The sequence below is a fragment of the Bubalus bubalis genome, chromosome 14, assembly GCF_019923935.1.
Source record: "Bubalus bubalis isolate 160015118507 breed Murrah chromosome 14, NDDB_SH_1, whole genome shotgun sequence".
In the NCBI taxonomy this organism is placed as follows: Eukaryota; Metazoa; Chordata; class Mammalia; order Artiodactyla; family Bovidae; genus Bubalus; species Bubalus bubalis.
The window spans coordinates 29,676,629-29,696,884 of NC_059170.1; the positions used below are offsets into that span (position 1 = coordinate 29,676,629).

At 60.9% G+C, this 20,256-nt stretch overlaps 1 protein-coding gene across 2 annotated transcripts in view; it reads right to left on the reverse strand.

Annotated features, from left to right (window-relative positions):
• ZBTB46 (zinc finger and BTB domain containing 46) overlaps window positions 1-3,652 on the reverse strand; it is a 51,734-nt gene extending 48,082 nt beyond the window's left edge. The window contains exon 1 of one of the 2 annotated variants that reach the window (XM_025263870.3): window positions 3,250-3,652. The gene's annotated coding sequence lies outside the window, so the exon portion shown is untranslated. Of the gene's footprint in view, window positions 1-2,423; window positions 2,602-3,249 lie in introns of those variants that run through there. The other variant, XM_025263869.3, reaches the window with a different exon arrangement.
• Between the last annotated feature and the right edge of the window lie 16,604 nt (window positions 3,653-20,256).

A 20,256-nucleotide genomic window follows, 5' to 3' on the forward strand; every position in this document is an offset into this window, starting at 1 on the left:
AGGGCACAAGAACCCTCTGCCCATATTAACACAGCAGTCAACAGGGCACCTGGGCACAGGAAGCACCAGCAAAGTGAGGCACGAGTTCAAGTTCAAGTTTACAGCTCCAGGCTCTCGGAAGATGTTTTGCAGGGCCTTCGCCGCTGGTCCGGGACCTCTGGTAGAGCAGAGCAGGCGCACAGCTGCCCCAGAAAACACAGACCACAGGGACGCAGTGGCCCAATTTCGCTTAATTTGAAAAACCCCACAAAAGGACAATGTTGAAAAGTTTGTAATATTTGGTTTAACATGTTTGCAAATAACACATTGACTGTAAAGTCCTTCCAGGCCCCCAGTGGAGTCTCACCCATCCTCAGTGTCGACCTCACCTTCCAAGTGCTTATGTGTGACCAAGGAGGGGGGCAGCCCCCTCCTCCTGGATGATCGAGTGGGGACACAGAGCACCCAAGAGGGTTGGAGCCCCTGCAGCCAACACTCCACCAGTTCTGAATACCAGAAACTGGACGTGGAAAAAGAGCTCATTTTCAAATCTTAAACAGCTAGAGCTGAACAAAACTCATCTCATCCAAACAAAATTCTTTCATCCAGGGTAATGTCAATGAGACCTAATGAGATCCCGTCCTGAGGCTGGCCTCCAAGAAAGGCTGACCTTGGGGTTTAGCCTAGAGGTGAGGCTGGCCTCCCAGAAAGGTTGATCTTGGGGTTTAGCCTAGAGGTATCGATTCTATACCCCCTAAACAGAACTCTCCCCATAAACACCCACATACACCTCCTTCCCTTCAGTAAAGGATATAAAAATAATTACTAGTTTTCTAGGGAAACAGTGTCTAAGTCAGACTTACACCTAGTAACTTCCGCCTCAACAACCTCTCACTTAGTCCTTCCCGAAACAGCAAGGAGTCTCAAAGTTTTCAGTTCAGAGTATTTATCATGAAACACACCAACTAGAAGGAGTGCACTATAATAAAATTCTATTGTTTACTTCATCATTCATGTGAAAAACCCTTCCATAAGTTTCCCTTTGGGGAACAAACTATTTCCCCCTCCCGATGAATGAAAACACTGCCTTCACAGGCTACACGCAGGCCAGCGATAGACCGAATCTACAGTCTGCTATCCAAAGGGAAGTTAGCTTTGATGATAAATCCAGTATGAAAGATTCTACAACTGACACAATTAAAACGCACTCAAGGACTCCGCACAGGTGTCTGAGCCCAGCGGCTCGCCAATGTGTTGCCTAATTAGCATTTCTTTAAACAATGCTGATAACAATCTTGCCTCCGCAATCCAAGACAAACGCTTCGCTGAGATTGGAGCAAGGAAAGCGTAAGGAAATTCCCTGAGAATCTCAGTCAAACTTTCTTTTGTTTGTATTTCTTCGGTGTCAGAAAATACCAGTTCTTCGCCCCTTTGGGTTGTACCCAGGTTCCTCGGTCTAGCCCTATTGTGCGTGGTCCGTTAAACCTACAAATAATGAATTTGTCAGCAGGGCGAGAGGAACCCCAACTAGCCTGAGCCCTCCTCCTGGTGCAGAAAATCGCCCATTTGCCATCCAGATTGAGTTGTCAGACATTGACTCGTGCTACCCTGCGAAACTGACATGTCTATTTACAGAGAAACAAAGACGCGGCTCGCGGCGGACCCCGCTCCCTCCGCGCGCCCCGTCTGCTCCGCGCGCCCCTCGTCGCTCTGCGCGCCCCGTCCCCTCCGCGCTCCTCTAGTTGCCCGGCCTCGAGGCCCCTGCGCCCTGGTTCAGCCAGTAATTAAAATGGAGACGAAGCCAGTGCTGGGCTTCAGGGGGAGACAATGACCCCCAAGGCCCGGCGGAGAGCGGGGACCCGCCGCGCCCACCTCCCGCAGTTCCGACTCTTGGCAAACTCGGCGCGGGCGGGTCCGGGTGCGGCTCGGAGGCGCGGGCGGGGGGCGCGCGGGGCGGCGCGGGCGGGGGGCGCCAGGACGCCCCCAGGCTGCCTCCTGGGGCCGGGCGTTGACGCAGCAGAAATTACCAGCTGGAAAATTCCCCTTTCGGAGGTAACGGGGGAGGGACCGCGGCGGCGGCGGCAGGAGGCGCCGAGGACTAGGGGCGCGGGGCAACCCCGTCGCCGCCTCCGCCTCAGCGCGCAGCCCCGCGGGGACCCCGCGTAGCCCTCGCCCGCCCCGCCCCGCCCGCGCCACCGGAGCTCAGGGACCAGCGGGGACCGGGCGGGGGTCTCTACCGCCGCCCCCAGAGCTGTAGCCGGGCGCACCGATCGCCGCCGGGAGGGCGCCCCCGCGGGGCGGGGCGCGGCGGGGCGCGAGGGGCAGGCGGCGGGGGCGCGCCCCGACTCGGAGCGGCTCTGGCCCGGAGCGGTCCGGCCGGCCTGAGCCCCGGCCCCGCCGCGATGCGCCGGCCCGGCCGCGGACAATGAGCCGGCGCCGCTTACCTGTGACCCCATGGGGCGCAGGCGAGGGCGGGCGCCGCGGCCGCCGGACCAGCGCCGGTGATCGCCGCGGCCGCCGGGCGAGCGCTGCGTCCGGGCGGGTCCGAGCTGCGCGCTCGCCTTGGCCGCTGTGTCCGTCTGTCCGTCCGTCTGTCCGTCAGGCCGGCGCGCGCCCCCGCGCCGCTCCAACCCCGCGGCCCCCGCCGCCCGCGCGCGCGCCCCGCCTGCGGACCCTGACCCCCGCCCCCCGGCGCGCGCCCGGCCGCTGCTGATTGGCCCGCGCCCCGGCCCCGGCCCCGGCCACCGCCCCGGGCCCCGCCCCGCCGGCCGGGCCGCCGCCCCGCCCCTCGGTCGGCCGGCTCCGCTAGCCGGGCGGAGGGGGCCGCGGCGAGGGTCGGTGCGCCTCCGCCCCCCCGTGGGCGGCTGGACAGCGGAAGTGCGGGCTGGAGCTCGCTGGGCATTGTGGGAAGCCCCCTCCGCGGGGCTGGCGGGGGGCGGGGGTGGCGCGGCGTGGGGTCTCCGGGTGCCCGCGCCCCTTCCCACGGGGACCCAGCACCCGGCAGACCATCCGGTCGGACACGTGGGTCGAGACGAGAGCACCCCAACTCTTGCCCGACCGCGCACCTGGCGCTGCCCACGCGCCTATCCCCCGGGCCACAGGCTGTCCGCGTCCCCCGACGCGCAGTCGCGCCGCACGGGTCTCGCAAACTTCGCGCCTTCCCGGCGGTTTGTGCGGCCGCGCGCGGTGAAGCGAAACAGCGGTCCCACAGCGCCCAGGGCCTCGGGGCCGCGCCGTCGGGGACCTCGGCGTCCCCGGGGAGAGGCGCACCTCAGGGCAGGGGCCACGGGACAGTGCGTGCCACAGGGCTTGGATTTGGCCAATGGAGGCATCGGCGGCCGCGCGCGCGTCGGTCCTTCCAGCCGCGTGGTATGCCCACGGCTTTGCCGCGCTTCCCCCGCAAGCGATCTCCAATCCTGCTGCCCGAGAGCAGCCCCGTGCGTCCCTTCTCGCCCCCGCTGTCCTTGAGTCCTCGGGCAGACGGAATGGGAAGCGTGGCCCCGCATTCCTGGCTGGCCTGTGCGGGGGCAAAGGCCACCTCGCTTCCTCTCCCGGCCGCGACGGTGGGAAGGGAGGTGAGCCTGTGGCTGGCCAGCCGCGCAGAGGAGTTGAGCACGACCTGGCCATCCAATGGGAAGGCGCCGCGGACCGTCTGCGCCCTACCTCCCTGCGGGCCCAGCGCCGCGGAATTCCTCGGGAGGTGGGAGGCGGCGGGCCATTATGGATGCTTTCTCAGGATGTGTAAGGAGGCATTCACTGGGCTGCTGGGGGAGGGCAGGCTGGGGTTGGGTGCGGGGAGGCGGGAATTCTCCTTGAGTGAACAAGGGCGGCCGCGGTCTGGCAGCCAGCGATGAAAAGGCTGGGACACTCCCTCGCTGCAGCCGGCGCCTGAAAATGGCCGCAGACACCCGCACCCCACTCCCTTCCCGCTGCCTGCGCAGGAGCAACCCCCTTCCCCGCAAAACTTATTCCTGGAGGACCCAGGCCTGGAACGGCAGGCCCAAGTTTCCTGGGCCCTCTCAGGTGGGAACTGGGCACAGTCAACCTTAGAAGTGTCTCTTCTAGGCCTCCAGGAGGTTTTGGCTGGTCATTCTGTCCTCCCTTTGAGGGGACGGAGGGCACTGTCTCGGGGTCCTCCCCTCTCACCTGCCTGTCTGCCTGGAGTGCAGTTGTAGCCCATGGAGCAAATGATGCGGGGGAGATGGAGAAGTGCGTCTGCCAGACTGGGGAGGACCACTTTTGCCTGATGGCTGCCCCTCCCCAGACACTCTCCGAGGAGAGCAGCATTGCTGGAATGCTGCGGAGGCTGCCTGGCTGGGGCACACAGTGGTGCTCAGCCGCTGCTCAGGAGGCCTGCCCAGGAGAACCGAGCCTCTCTCATCAGCACCAGGGTGCACCCCACCTACTAGCCCAGGTCTTCTGGTCTTGGTAGAAAGTCTCACTGAGTCCTGGAATGCGTCCCTGGGGCCCTGGAACTCTCTCTCCACACTCCCCTCCCCTGCATGATGATGAATCAATGCCCCCTCCCCAGTGTCCCTGCCAGTGACTGGGGACTAAGACGCCCATCCTTTCTGTTCCAAGAACCAACAGAAGGTTGAGCAGCCTGAATGAAGCTGGTAGACCAAAAAGGCAGCACCAAGGAGTGTCCCAGAGAGCTCTGATCAAGCCATGCCTAAGATCGGAGACAGCGATGCTTCTGAGAGTTAATAAACCCCTATCATAGGAAGGAAAAAAGGAAAGAAATAAAGAAGAAACAAAGGGAAAATAAAAGAAAGAGGAAGAGCCAATAGCAGCAGTGGTGGCCTCTCAGCCGAGCCGGGAGGACAAGGGTTGTGTGGCTGGACTCCCCGGGGCCACCTTGGTGCATCTGCTCTGATGGGGAGAGGTGGCAGCACCCCCAGGGGCCCCACGTTAATCAATGCCCAGGCTCCAACTCACCGCAGGCAGATGCCAGGCTCGGTCAGAAAGCCTCTACTCTTGCTGGGGTTCCCTGAGCCCTGGAGCAGATGCCATGCACTGCATCTCACCCCTGACGCTGGCACTGACCCTAGAGGGATCTGCTTTGACCACCAGTGGGTCCTTCAACGTTGGTAGAAGGGCGGCCTCTGTGAGGCAGCTCTACCCAGGGATGGCGCTGGGAACAGGTGACGGCCGAGGGTGTGGGGTTGGCCTCAGTGGCACTCTTCAGCCTTGGAACCCGGTGTCCAGAGGCAGGGAGGCCAGCAGGTGGGAGGGCCCTGGGAATAAGGGGTCTGAGATGCCATCATGACCTAGACATGGTTCCTGCTCTCACTTGGCTGGAGGACAAGACAGATAAACAAATGGGTGGAGAGCACTCTGCACTGGTCCTGGCCACACGCTGGTCCTTCTGGAAGTTCACCACCAGCCACACATGTGAGTGCGTTTGAAGCCCACCCAAGAGACACCTTGAGGCAATAAGGATCTGAGGACTGGGAGAGAATGAACAGCCCTGAGGCCAGGGCTGGGGACCCAGGGTCCAAAGTACGGAAGCTGGCCAGGCCCACAGGTATACTTGCCGATGGCCGCCCCTCAGAGCACACTGCCCCCACTCCCACTGGCAGACCTTGGGACCCTGAAGGGCAGTTCAGTTTCGAAAGCTGCCTGGCTGGCAGGACCCCTGCACCACGTGCTCAGCCCTCCCTCCACCTGCTCCCACCCCCACCATGTGGCTTCAGGGGGCAAGGTGGTTGGGAGGGGATCCAGCCTCACTCCAGGTCTGCTCCTGTGAAGCAGAGCCTCAGAGGTGCTTTGGGAAGAAGACAGAGGGACAATGAATATCCGTTCTTGTCTGCCTTCCCAGCACCCCCCTGGACCAGTCCCCTCGCCAGGGCTTGCAACCCCCAGGTAGCGCCTCCCCATCCACCCCAGCCGGGTCTTCTAGGCTGTCTTCACGGCAGTCACTGGTCAGGAAACCTGCCTGTTTATCCTCCAGCCAGTGGTGTTGCTCGGCCGTCCCTATGGCAACAGCCCCGGGAGTCCTGCCCCTCTCGGGAAACTGCCCAGAACCTGTCCCTGCCCTCTCCAAGCCCCTGCTGGATGCGGATGGCCGGATGGGGAAAGGGGGAGGCCGAGAACAGGGTGGGAGATGTGCAGCTAGTGGGCCTGAGGGTGCTGGGCTTCGCAGCAGGAACCGCCCTGTGCGCGTCATCCTGGGCCCTGCGGGTGGACCGGAGGCCGGCCTTGGACTGCAGCAGCCCCACCCTGGGCTGGGGGCCGCCTGGCTGAGGCTGCAGCTTGCTCCCAGGCCTGGCTCAGCCAAGTCTGCTGCCAGCTGGCCCTGCCCTCCTGCTGGGCCTCCCCGAGACCTCCCTCCAGAGCCAGAGGCTACCTGCCAACCCCATGGCTGCCCCACCCCAACTGTCCTCCAGGCCCGCGCCCCTGCCAAGCCCCACTGCTGCTCCAGCTGCCACCGCCAACTGTCGCCCCGTTCCATTCCAAGCACTCACCCCCAACCGTCCTTCCAAAACGCCACTGCCAAATGCCAGCCCCTTCCTTCCTGAGCCCCCACCCCCTCACCCCCAGGCCGGGCACCAGGGCCCTGCATTCCAGACCTTCCCTCCAGACAGAAGCTGGGCCACACCTGCTATGTGCCCAGGAGGGGCTGGTGTCAGAGGACAGGGGCAGAGAGCTGGGGTGGAGGTGGGGGCTAACAGGGCTGGAGTGAGAACGGGGCAGCACAGTTGGGGGGGAGGCAAGGGCAGAGCACTGTCCCAGTGTCAGCTGCACAGCCAGGCTGGCACAGGGTGGGAGGCAGCCAGGGCCACTCCCGTGCAAGCTGTGGGCTATGGACGAGCAGGGGTCTGTCCCTGAGGGTCTGACCATCGACCTTGGCCTCTCCTGGTTAGGAGGCCACTTCGCCTCCTGCCCCACCAGCCCTCCCCAGTCCCAGGAGGGCCCTGAGGCCAGCTTAAGTGTGGAGGGTGGCACTGGGCTCCCTCCTGTGTCACTCCCCCTGCTCCCTGGACCGGCCCTGATCCCTTTACAGTCTGAGCCCATCATCCTTCTCCTTGCTGCCCACCCCCACCCCGAGCCCCACTCTCCCCATTCATCCTGTGGTCCCTGTGGTGGCATTGTTCCATGAGGGTGCTTCCGTGGCCCCACCCAACAGGGATCTCCACAGCCCCTGCTTCCTCTGGGCACACAGCAGGCACCCTACCCGACTGGGACCTCACTCGGCCCCTGGAAGGAGGAGAGGGGAAGACAGGGCCCTGGGAGCTGGGAGGAACCGCTGTGCCGCAGGTGCAGACCTGGGGCTGTAATTCCATCTCAGGCGGGCTCGGGAAACTGGGAGGCCCGGGGGAGCAGCCAGTCAGCGCTGGAGCAGGGCGAGGGGGCTGGGGGCCTCAGTCCCCGCTGGAGGAACGCAGCTGCTCCCTGGGGGCCACAGCCACTGAGGCTCGCGTTGCAAAAGCTGGTGATGGCTGCAGATAGCGACAGGGCAGGATGAGAGGGCAGAGGCTGAGATGGGGTGCATTTTCTGAGCCAGGAGTCTTAACTCCCACATACCTTGAGTGCGGTTGCCCTCTGAAGAAGAAGGTACAAAAGGGAACGTGAGGGGCTTTACCGGGGAGACCCAGCAGGCAGCCCCCCGACCAGGTGATCAGGGACATCAGGCTTCTGACCTGAGGTGACAGGAAGGGTACCTCACCTCTGTTGCCATCTCCCCCAGCTCATCAGCCTCCCTGGTACTCCTTCGTGTCCGACTCAATAACCTTGGTGTCTTCATGAGAAGACACATCAGATCAACCCTAATTGAGGGATGTGCTACAAAACACGGGGTGGCCACCTCAGGATGGTGCTGGTTGTCAAGGGCTACGGAGAAGTGGTCCCAGCCCAGAGGAGCCCGGGAGTCGTGCGGACCCTGCACGTGTGCCCTGGATGGGGTCCTGGATCAGAAGAGGAGTGTGATGGAAAAACGTGTGGATGAAATCCAGGTAGGGTCTGAGCTGTGCTGAGAGAAGCAGCCTCAGTGACATTTGGTGGTAACTTTGGGGAAAGCTGAGTCAGGGGGGTGGTGCACACAGGAGCTCCGGGACTTCTGAATGCCCCTGCTCTTCCATAGACCTGAAATCGTTCCAAAATATAAAGACCTGACCAATCATCGGACAAAACTTCCTCCTTCGGGTCTGGGGCTCGTTTTCATTTTTGGATCTGAAAGCTCCACAGATTCCCAGCTTGGCCCACCCTCAGGGCACAGGGACCGAGGGGTTTAAACCCTGGATTCATGAAGGACTGGCCCTGCCGCCCCACTGAGAGCCTCAACCCACCTCATCCCAGCCTCTGCCTGCATCCCCCATGTACCCAAAGGTGACCCCAACCCCTACACTGTCTTTGCTGAAAAAGTCCCAATGTAGGGAACTCCCTGGCTGTCCAGTGGTCAACACACTGCTTCCACTGCAGGGGGCCCAGGTCTGATCCCTCATCATGGAACAAAGATGTCTGGATACAGTGTAGTGTGACCCCCCCCCCCCCCCCAGAAAATCCCAGTGCTGCCAAACCGCTGAGCATGCTGTGTCCCAGCGAGTGTTTTGCTGTTCCATTCAGCCCTCTGTGACTTCCCTCCTTCCCCTGTTCTCCCAAGACCCAGCCTTCTGCATCTTGTTTCAGCTGGAGGGGAGCCCCCCCTCCGCAGTAGTTACGTGAAATCCATCTCGCTGCCTTGAGGCCTGTCCAGTGCTGTTCTCTGGACAGCTGCCATGAGCCTTTGCCACATCTGTGTGCTTGCACATGTCTGTGGGTTCCTCCGTGTGTGTGTTGGTGCACGAGTGTCTGTGTGTGTCTGGGTTGTGTGTTTGCTCATTCCCAGGTGGCTGCTCAGGCTTGTACAGGAGTGTCTGGGAGTGTGTGTCCTGCTTTGCTCTCTGCAGAGGGAACCAGGCCCAACTCTGGACACTGGGCAAGAGCTGATCCTGCCAAGTCTTGGGGACTTCCCTGGCAGTCCAGTGGTTGAGAGTCCACCTTCCAATGCAGGGGATGAGGGTTCAATCCCTGGTCGAGGAATTAAGATCCCGCATGCTGCAGGGCAGCTAAGCCCATGTGCCACAACTAAGACCTAACACAGCCAAACAAACAAATAAATACAGAAAAATGGAATAGAAACACACTCTGGGTGGGGAGGGTGGAAGAGGCAGTTGCAGAGATGGACAGAGTGCGGATTGAGTCAGGCAGGGGAAATCTTTGCTGGACCGAGCCCAGGTGCTCCTTTGGGGAGATAACCTCCAAGGCCACCTGGGGCCACGTGGTAACCACCAGGTGAGGGCTTCTGGTGTTTTCCACGGGCTATCAGGTGCTGTCACAGACTTTTGAAGAGGATACAGACTGAATCCAGAGAGGTTAGGATGAGAGCTGATGAGCCCTGGGTGGAACAGACATGGTAGATGTGCGGGGGTGGGGTGGGGTGCGGGGGTTGCTGCTTCTCCGACTGACAGCCGAGTGTTGGGTCCCTGTTTTGGACAGGAGGCCGAGAGCAGAGGTGGACACGGCAGACGTGCGGGTTTGTGGAGTGAGGCCAGGGCTGCAGGTGCCCCATGGAGGCAGGGAGGCCTTGAAGGATAGAAGCTGGCTTGGGTGCCTGACACATCTGCACTGGCGTCAGGGGAGGCCGAGTGGCAGAAGGGTGACTGCAGGGCACTCCTCTTTCCTGCTCACTGGAGTTTCAGAGGTCACTTGGGCAGGGGCCTGGGCAGAGCCGCACCCTCAGGACACCTGGTGGTGGTGGGGTTCCCACATCTGTGCCTGGAGAACCACCCTGGCTGGGACCCCCTTCTCCTACCAGCCTCAATCTCAGACTCTGAGAGCCCACCCAGGACTCTCTCCCCATCTCAGCTGAGGGATGGGACACCAGGGTCCATTCTCTGGTCTTGCCCAGCGCCAGCTGCACTCACCAGTACCCAGACATGACAGCTTTTCTCCCCCAGGCTGCTGCACCTTTGCACCTGCTGTTCCCTCAGCCTGGAATGCCCCTTCTGTTCCTACCCACCTGATGGCCCTCGGCTGTCCTGAGGACCCACTTCCAGCCCTGCCCCCCACTGCCCACTCTTGCTCAGGAAGAGGATCCACATGACGGGGCCCCACTTTGGCCCTAACACCTGCACTTTCTGATTGTCCTTCGCCCCCTCCCTGTGCTTGTTGAGGGTATGGCCATGTCTGATTCCCTTGTATGTCCTCGGTCCTAAGGGGCCAGCCTGGCCAGAATCTGTACCCGCAGAGTGATTTGGGGTAAATCTCTTAATTCTCTGGGCAATCAGTCCATACCTCAGGAACCCACCTGACATTGCTAAGTGGACTGAGCAAGATGGCGGGACACAGAGCCGCCCGGGTGGGGCCTCCCTTGTCGGCGCTGTTATCACAGGAGTTTGACTGTCACCAGTGCCAGCTAGGCGCTGAGAGTGGGCTCCTGGCTTTCTGTCGCGGTTTCCAGTCTTGAGTGTCTTGTGGGCATCTTCTTCCTGACAAGATTTGGGCTAATATCACCCAGGGATGCCACTGGGACCCCAGGCAGAGCGGACAGGCCCCTGGAAGTGGCTGGGTTTGCCTGGGTTGGGATGTGAGAACTGCGGGGTGGTTTTCCTCCTCTGGGCCTTCAGCCCCACACACCCAGGATAGGGGAAGGGTAGGGGAAAGCCCAAGGAGTGGCCTGGAGGGGGCCTGGGGCTTTGGAAAAAGGGGCTGCCCCTGCCTGGTTGGAGCTGCTGGAGGAAACGGGACGAGCTTGCATCCCACCTAGTCTGACCACCCCTGCCTCACAGCCCCCACACCTGGCCAGGACCCTCAGAGTCTGTCCCTGTGGCTGCGCAGGTGTCTGTGTTTCAGGAGCTGTCTTGGAATGTGACAGCCCGGTTCCCCGGCCCCCAGCCATCGTGGGCTGTGTGGAGCTCTGCTCTCTCCTCCCCTGGGGGTCCTGGTGCCGGGGTGGTTTGAAAACCAGAGCCTGGAGGCCTTATCAGACCACAGGCTTTCCTGAGGAAGGAAGGGTGGGTGTGGGCCTCCGGGATGGGGCGCCTCCTCTGGGCGTGCCCGGCCAAGTGGAGGGTGCGCGGGCGCTGCCCTCCTGGGGGGAGGACAACTTCAGCCCAGGAGACCCCAGCCTAAGGTCCAGCCCAGTCAAGGACAAGAGACCCTAAGATGGAGAGGTCCTAAGCCAGGGCTCAAGTCTCAGGAGCCCTGGGGGCACACCCCCTGAAATCAGGGGCAAATTCTAGCATTTCTGGGAGTGTCCACAGGGCTCCTGTCAGACCCTCAGACAGAACCACAGCCATCAAAACCACAACTCTAGTCCTGGGGGCCCAAGGAAATACGTGCTCAGGTTCACAAAAAAGATTTACCAGAGTGTTCAAAGCCGTCCTCTTTCAATAGCCCCAAACTGGACAACCCACTGCCCACCAGTGGCAGAGTATATAAGCGAAATGTAGGGTGTCACACAGGGGACCCTGGCCGGCCACCTGTGACTCCCAGAGCCACTGTAGCCTCACTTCCGAAACAAGACACCTTCAGAAATGGGCAGAACAGGTGGAGCCAACAGTATTAAAGAGAGATGGTTTCTGCAAAGTGGGTCCAAGGGTACCTCCTGGGCTGGCCGAGTCCTGTCTTGCTCCAGGTGCTGGTGACAACATGCATTAAATATTTACTCAAGGTATGTGCTCTTTTTGTTATGTATATGGTACATCAATAAAAAGTTATATGAAACCCCCCAAATCCTCACTGACCTCTCTCTGAGTGGAAGATGTTTCCCTGGGGCTGTTGGTCTTCATTCCTCCCTGCCCCGGCCTCCCACCTGGGCCTCCAAGGAACTGGGGGCCAGGAGAGGGTACGAGGGCAGAGAAAGCAGCCCTGGCAGGTGCTGGACAGGTCCCGGGGGCCCTTCCTGCCTGTGGGGACTGAGGCTGGCCAGGCTGACTGTCCCAGGCCTCCTCAGCCTTTCTCAAGGGCAGGGCCCGAGAAGCCCCAGGTTGGGGGTCCCGAAGCCTCGCAGGTGGGGAGGGCGGATGTGGGGCCCACCCTGCTGGAGCCAGGCTGGCTGGCCTTGGAGTGCTGGCAGGGGCCTGGGGTACCTCCCTCCCTGCACCCTCCCCCTGCGGGTGCCTCTACCCCTTCCGCTTCCAGAGGCCCCAGGGCTATTTTTAACTCGCCTAAGCTGCTGAAGGTGGACAGAACCTGGGGGGTGGGAGAGAAGACCCAACAGCTACCTTCCTGCCCCCACCCTTTCTGGGATCCAGGCTTCCTGGGGGACCTGGTCATTCTTGACCTTAGAGGAGAAACAGCACTCTGCCCCAGAAATATAGACATACAGGAAGGCCACATGGCTATCCCAAGGTTCACACATATGCCTGGGGTACAGTCAAACACACACGTACACGTGCAAGTGCAAACACATGCCACAGCCCAGGGACATCCTTAGAAACACACCAGATGCACAGAGACTCGAGGGACAAATAGACGGTATCTCAGCCTCCCCAGACACCTGGAAACACACACAGATCGACACACGCACAGGCAGACACACACATGTGTAGACACACAGGCAGATACATACAAGTGCAGAGACACAGGCAGACATACACACACATAGGCACACTTTACACACAGGCAGACACACACACAGGCAGACACAGACAGACTCACACACAGGCAAACACACAGGCAGACACACACACACAGGCAGACACACACAGGCAGACACACACACATGGTCGCACACACACATGGCACACAGGCAGACACACATGTACAGAAGCACACACGGGCACACACACAAATGGGCACACACACACAGGCACACACACACGGGCAGACACACACGTGCAGATACACACATAGGCAGACACACACACATGGGCACACAGGCAGACACACAAATGCAGACACACATAAAAGAGACACACGTGCAGATACACACACAGGTAGACACACACACAGACATACACATGGGCACACACACATGCAGATATACACATGTGCAGATACACACACAGGCAGACACACACACACATGGGCACAACACGGGCAGACACGGAACAGATGCTGGGGTGCAGGAGGACCTGCAAGCCACATTCTAGACTGATGGGGGTGGGCCCTGCAGGAGGGGTGCTCAGCCCTCATGTACCAGCCACTTTCCCTGAAGCTGGCTGGGCCTGAGCTCCAGGGGCCTCTTGGCACCTTCCCACCCAAGAGGCCCCACTCCACCTCATCCTCCCCCAGGATGGGGAGCGGGCCTGTGACTGGAGCCATGAGCAGACTTGCACCCTCTTCCCCCACACTCTGGCCCTCGTGCTGCTCAGGACAGGAAACCCGAGAGCGGGAAGGGGGCGGCAGCCCACGGAGCTGTGGTCTCAGAGCCTCCTCTTCCTAGCCCTGCTCCCCACTTCCCCTCTCCTCCCCAGGCCTTTGTTCCCTGGAGCAGCCATCCCCCCACCCCGCGGGGGGAACTGGAGTGTGTCCTGGAAAACCCCAGGTGCTGGACTGGGGGCCTCTGTCCCCTGCATCCGGGTCCAGGGGAGGAGGGAGCCAGGAGGACAGACGGGGCTCAGGACCCACCAGTGGGGGCGCAGCCGGCTGGCTTCCAAGTCCCCTCCACCCCCACACCCCCACTGCTGCCCCTGGAGGCCCCGGAGGGATGGAGGAGGGCGGAGAGCCGGCCTGGAGGACAGGACATCCTCTTGGCAGGACACAGGACGCCAGGCCGGAGGTTCCCAGCCCCAGTCAAGGCCACGGGGGGAAAAGGTCACTGGGGCCTGGGTCTCACCAGTTCCAAGATGGGCCAGCGCCCTGATGGCAAGTCCAAGTTGCTTCATAAGTGAAGACAGCAGACCCAGTAGCAATGAAACACCCTTGTCTCTGATCCCCCGCCCGGGGCCCTCTGGGCCAGGCAGGATGTGGACCTGCCCCCACCCCCATCCCCGGTGGCTCCAGGCCCAGGGCCCCTTCTCAGGGAGCCCCACAGAGCACAGGAGAGAGGAGCAGGCCTGGGGGGCACTGTTACTTGCACCGTGGGGAGCCCACCCCCATGGAGGAACCGACTCCTCCAGATGAATCTGGGGCCCACTGCCCTAGAGGCCAGATTTCACGCTGGCCCAGCCCTCCCATTCCAGGACAAGAAGCTCATAGACAGTTGAGCTGGGGTGAAGGCTGCAGAGACCCCTTGCTCCTGCACCCCTCCCCCTCCTACAGCAAAGCAGCAGAGCATGGCCCCCAAACTGGCACCATCGGCCTGTGGCTGGCAGTCCACTGGTCTGGGAGCTGAGGGTCCTAGGAAGTCACCACATCCAGGCTGGCTAGGGTGAGTCCAACATAAGTGCCGGCTGGCCATTCCCTGACACAGCTGCCAGCCGGTTCCTTGGGTGGGAAGCAGGTAAAACAGTCTATGAAAAGGAGTCTCCTCAACACACAGTTTGAGTTTGGACCTGCTTCTGCTCCACTGAATTAAAATCACCAACGGGACTTTGCTCAGGACCCAAGAGGAATGACCCCTCTAAGGAGCCAAGGCCAAAAGCAGCTCTTACCTCTTACGCCAAGCTCAGTCCCCGTCCTTGGCGCCTTCCTTATCACCTGCCTTAGGTTCCCTTGATTCTGATTCAACTCACAGTCTTTACCTCTTCGTAAAAAATTAGGCTTTATTGGAGTATAATTTACATACAGTGATATTCCCCCATATGAAATGTACAGTTTGATGAGTTTTGACAAACCTATCCTCATGCAACCGCCCGCACTATTACAATATAGAACATTCGCATCACCCGCAACACCTCAGCCCCTTGGTGCTCACTCTGCCCCCGCCGGCCCTGCCCGCCACTGATCTGCTGTCACTGTAGTTTTGTCTTTCCTGGGATTTCACATAAACAAAGCCACGCAGGAAGGGGTCTTCCAGACCCGGCTCCTTTCTCGTTCTCTGCATCAGCCATCCACTCTTCTTTCCATTCACCAGCCGACAGACATTTGGGGTTTTCCAGTGTGGGGCATGTGACTGATGCTGCTATGAATCTAAAGACAGCCCTAAGTGTGAGCACGTTGCATTGCTTTAGGGTAAGTGCCCAGGAGTGGGACTGTGGGATCCTTCTGATGCTGGTTTTCTAACTCTTTGTATGTGTCTGTGTTAGCTCTACCCCACCAGGCTGTGAGCTCCCTAGGGGGAGAGATGTCACCTGTGTTGCTCACTGCCATGACCAGAGCCCAGGGCAACTCTGTGCCAAGGCTGTATTTGCCACGGGTATTTGTCCACCATGTGAGTGAATGAAGCAGTAATGGTGGTGCCTGGGATGGTGGGTTTGGTGATGCTGATGGGAAGTGATGATGGCATTGAAGGTGGTGAAGGGGATGATGGGGATGGAGGTGACCAGTTGGGGAGAGTGACAGACTGCTGGTGCTGATGGAGGTGGTGTTTCTAATGGTGATGCTTAGAATAGCTTCCTTCACCCTCCTTGGAGATGCAGTGTCCCTCTTTGAATGTCTCCTCCTCCTCACCTCCAAGACCTCCAGTCCCCCATGCCAGAGTCACACCTTGGAACCGGCTGTCAGGCAAATGCACACCCATCCTGAAGCGACCCTTCCTACTGGCTCCCAATATGGCCACACCCACACTGCCCACAGCTGTGACATCTCACCAGAAGCAATCCTCCTTTCTCCCAAATACTCAGCCTCCCCCCTCTTTGGCTTCTGTCTTATCCTATTTAGATTTCATATTTTCTCTCAAAAATACCGCAAGTGTTAGCATCCCCATCCTCTCCTGGCTTCTCTCTATCCTTGCTTTCACCTAAGCGGCTGCTCTCTACCAGAGAATCCACCAGCAGACCCTGGACACACCTGGTCCGCCTGCATTCCTCCCAGGCCACTGTGCCCTGCCTACTCCCCACCCTCCTTGCTGGCCTCCCTGCCTTCTGGAACCTTCCTCCAGCTCGAGCCCCAAGCCTGCCTCCAGGCCTCCTCCACAAAGCAGTGACCGCTCAGAAATGCAAACCTGAGTCTGGAACATTCCTGCTGAATCTCACTGGCTTCTGAGTAGTGGCTTCCTCTCAAACCCCTCTCCCCAGTCAACCACACCCTACATGATCTCCATGAGCTCCGCCCCCTCCTCTTTCCTCTCCTCTTTTCTGCCCCTGCTCCTGGGTTCCTGCCACACTGGTCTCACTTTTATTCCTCCAAGATGCCAAGTTCCCTTCGGCCCTAAGCCCCTCCCAAGGCCAGGCCCCCGCACCACAGTCTAACTCACAGTGAACTCACCACTTTCCTGGTCTCAGCGCCTGCCCACTCTCCTGCCCTTCCCACTCCAGGTGGGCGACCACTGGGTGTTCCCTGCTGAAAAGCCCTTCTTCACGCTAAGCCCTTACTTCTCCCCAGCCAGCACCCTGGGGGCAGAGGTAGACGGCCCTGTCCCCAGCCACTTCGCAGCAGACCCTTGGGGAATAGTCCCTGTTGAGAAAGTGAGGGGGGATTGGAGGCCAGTGATTCAGTTCATCGCCAGGCGCACAGGAGGTGACTGAGGAGGAAGAACTAGCTTCCTCTGGGCCTCCTGGAATCCAAGGCAGGACACCAGGCCAGGCCCAGGCAGTGGTCATCACAGCCCAAGGGATTTGAGAGACTCCAGCTCCAACGGGTCCCAGGCACTGCCTCGGACTTTCCAGGGGGCTTTGCCATGGAGGGTGCCCGGGCATTTCCTGCCCAGTCTCACTCCCTGAGGCCCCAGCCCTGTGGCCCTGCTCCTTCCTCCCCCGCCAGGGGGGTTTCCACCCAGCCTGAGCCCCGCTATTTTTAGCTCAGGGAGCAGGACCAATCCTGGCCCCATCACTTCCCCCAGGGAGCCTGGGCAAAATGGGGGCTGGGCGCCAGAGGCTGGGGAGGTGGCAGCCTGGCAGCCCCTCCCTTCCTTGGCCCCCAACTCCCCAAGTCACCAGCGTACATCTTGGCAGCCCAGGTGGCTAGTGCATGGGCCCCATAGGCAGGGGCTCCAGTCCCCTCGGGTGGGGTGGGTCCAGGGCCTGGGTGGGCTAACGCCCACTTCCTGCAGCCTCGCCCCAGCACTTCAAAGGCCGCTGGCGGCCCTGTGGTCACTCCCGGCTCCCACGCAGCCCAGCCAGAGGGGCGGGCCGGGCGCAGGAGCCCCGGCAGCCGAGTCCTTCTCGGGCAGCTTCAAAGCCCTGGGTGGGCAGCCCTGCGGTTATATCCCCAGGACAGGCGGTGTGAGGGGGGGACAGGAAGGGGGAATAAGGGGCCCCTCTGCTTCTGTGTACTCCCCACTCCACTGCCTTCCTGGGTGGGCTCCGGGTAAAGGCCCAGACACTCTCCTGGCCCCGGATCCTGTCCTGGGGCCTGGATGCCTGGGGTGGAGATGCCCTGGTGGTGTATGTTGTGTGTGGGGCCCAAGTGGGCTCACCCTGGAGTGCAGCCCCCCTAGAGAAACCTCAGGAACCAAAGTGGGGGGCACCCCTCCTGGACTCCTCAGGGCCCTGGCTGAGCTGAGGGGATGCTGCGGACAGCCTTTCCTTTCTCCCCCGTCACCCCTCCCTTCTCGCCCCACTTTCCTGTCTGAAGCGGGGGCAGCTGGGAGGGGAGGGGACAGAGGGAAGAAGGGCCTGCCTGTCTAGGCCCTGGAGCAGCCCTGCCCCCACCCTCCACGGAGGTGGGCTGGCTGGGCTGCGGTGGGCTTGACCTCGAGCCAGCTCCCCAGGGACCCGAGAAGTGAGAAGGGTGGGGGAGCCAGAGCCGGGAGCAGCAGACTTTGAGAACAGAGAGTGCCTGTGCGCAAGTGGGGGAGGAAACTTCCAGGGTCCCCTGGGGTCAGCTCCAGGACAGTTGCCATTTTTAATCTGCACAAGAGACTTAGAAGGAGCCGCGAGGGCTGTAACCTAGATCCGCTCCAGCCGCTCCCAGCAGTGCAGCCCAAGAACAGCCCCCTCCCCCTGCCCTGTGCCGACAGGCTGAGCAGACCCTTGTGGAGACCCCATCCAGGGTCCTCGGGGGCCTTGCAGGGTCCTGCCTACTCTGGACTGGATTTGTGCCCCACCCCCAGTCTCCAGACTCTTCCCCTCCTCCTCCATCTGGGGTGTAGTGGAGCGCTCATGAAAGAGCTCCACTAGTGAGCCCCGAACCCTGACAACCTGGCCTAAGCAGAAATCGGCTTCAGCCCACCCACTCAGGCAGGTGGGAGACCCACACCCCAGGAAGGATGGCCTAAGGCCACCCTTAGGCCTAAGGACGGCTTCCCCTACCCTCTCCACGCCCAGGCTGCCTCCTGCTCTCCAGAGGAGAGCTGAGGGCTCAGCTCCTGAGACCCCACCCCTCCTACCACCCTTCCAGCTTCTTTACTCTTGGGGTGACTGCCGAGACCCAGGATGCTGCTGGGGGTGGAATGGGGGCTTCCCAGTAACAGTTTCCAAAGAGGAACTGCCACACCCCTGGGGCAGCTGGAAGAGGTGACCAGTGCTGGGGTGGGGACTCCAGCTCCCTCCAGTTCTCAAGGACCTCTGCCTGGGCCACCCCTTTGGAGACACCGCCCCCATTCTGTCTCACCACCAGGAGAAAAATGTTGATAGTTCTGTGTGGAGGAACCAGGAAGCAGAAGCAACTTCCGTGCCCTCTGGGGACCTGGGCCCGCCCTGCCACAGAGTCTGAGTCCCCAGGAGAGACTCTATGCATGGGGACCAGGGCTCCAGCTGAGGAGGCGGCTGGGGCAGGTGGATGAGGAGCCATCTCAGGCCCTCCACTCTGGTCCCCTTTCCCGCCACCACCACTGGTTTTCAGGGACCCATGCTGAAAACGTACCACCCCAACCCCCAAAACCTGCCTCCCAGGCCAAGTGTACCCCATCCTTTCCATCACCCCCAACCTGCATAATCTCCCCTTTCCAGAGCCACGGCTGGCTGAGATCCAGGCCATGGTTTCCATCTGGCCACCATGAGAGAGGCTGGCCAGTCTGGGGGTCCCACAGGTGAGGGGCCTCCCAGGGGCAGCAGGCAAAAAGCAGGGCTGGATTGCCTGACTGATGGAATGGCTCCTGGTGCCTGGTCAGCTGGTCAGTATCGGTCAGCATTCATTAAACTTATAGATACACAGACCAGCAAATACTGAACCACCACACTCCTGGCCATGCTGGGGAGCTCCCTACATGACTCAGGCCAGCACAAGCTTTTGGAAAAGCAATCTGGCAACCCCCCCACCCCCCGGCCCCGAGGCACACTCTTAGGACTCTGGTGTGGTGAAGAAGCCCTGAGAGGCAGGGTCCTTGGGCAAGGGTGCTGCTGGCAGCCATGGCTGAAGGGAAAGATCTGGAAACCTGGGTCCCTACCAGCAGAGGGGGCACTGGGGCATTAGTGTCTCACGGGGGGAGGAGTGGCGGCTGGCATCTGCAGGCATGCAGTGATGCTCATGAGAAAGGCCACTGCCCAGCAACGTGCACATGATAAAATACCCCACTAGCCGGGCCTGTGGGTGGACATGATGTGGGCAAGAAGAGAAGGTTATGGTCTCTGGGTACCAGAGAGGAGACTGGTAAGGACTGTTACCTTTCCTGTGCCCTGCATGACTCATGGCAGGGAGCCCATGTGACACTGTGAATAATATCATGTAGCTGACACCTTACATCAAAGCCTGTGCGGGGGCTGCAGCATTGGGGAGGATGAGCCCACCTCCAGGGGCTCCCAGCCAGCAGTGACACTGTACCTGGAGTGTGAGGTGATGTTCCCAGTTGTGCAGGGGACCCTGGGGACCATCTCGGGAGCCGGGCTATGTGTGGCCTGTGCACAATGCAGCCCCCAGGGGTGGCTTCTTTACCCTGACAGGGGGGCAGTGGGAGGGGAGGCTGAGACTGACCTGCAGGAAGGCAGGAGAGGGTGTGGGCGTGCATGGCTCCCCACAAACACCGCCATCCGTGAGGGCGCCGGTAACTCTGTGACTCCAGATGTTCAGCAGCTGTCTTGGCCATTTCCGCCCTCCTCTGACCCCGCATCCGCCAGGAAGCGTCCCCTCCTGGCCTCAGGCTCCCAGCCACCCCCCACCTTCCCTGCACCCCATTTCCTGAGCAGAGGCGTTTGTGCAGACTCAGCTCCCCTCCCGCGGGGCAGCGGCAGCTTTCCCAAGGACAGTGCTGCCTCAGAGCCTGGACGCCCCTGTGAGGGTTCTGATTCCACCCCCGCCACTCCAGCCTCTGGGACTGGTTTTCTATCTCTCCTTCCTTCCTTCCCTGAGGTTGGCAGCCTATATCAGGGCCTCTGGGGAAGCTGAGCAGAACTGGCCAGGAGGGAGCCCTGCTCAGCGGGAGGGCGGGAGCCC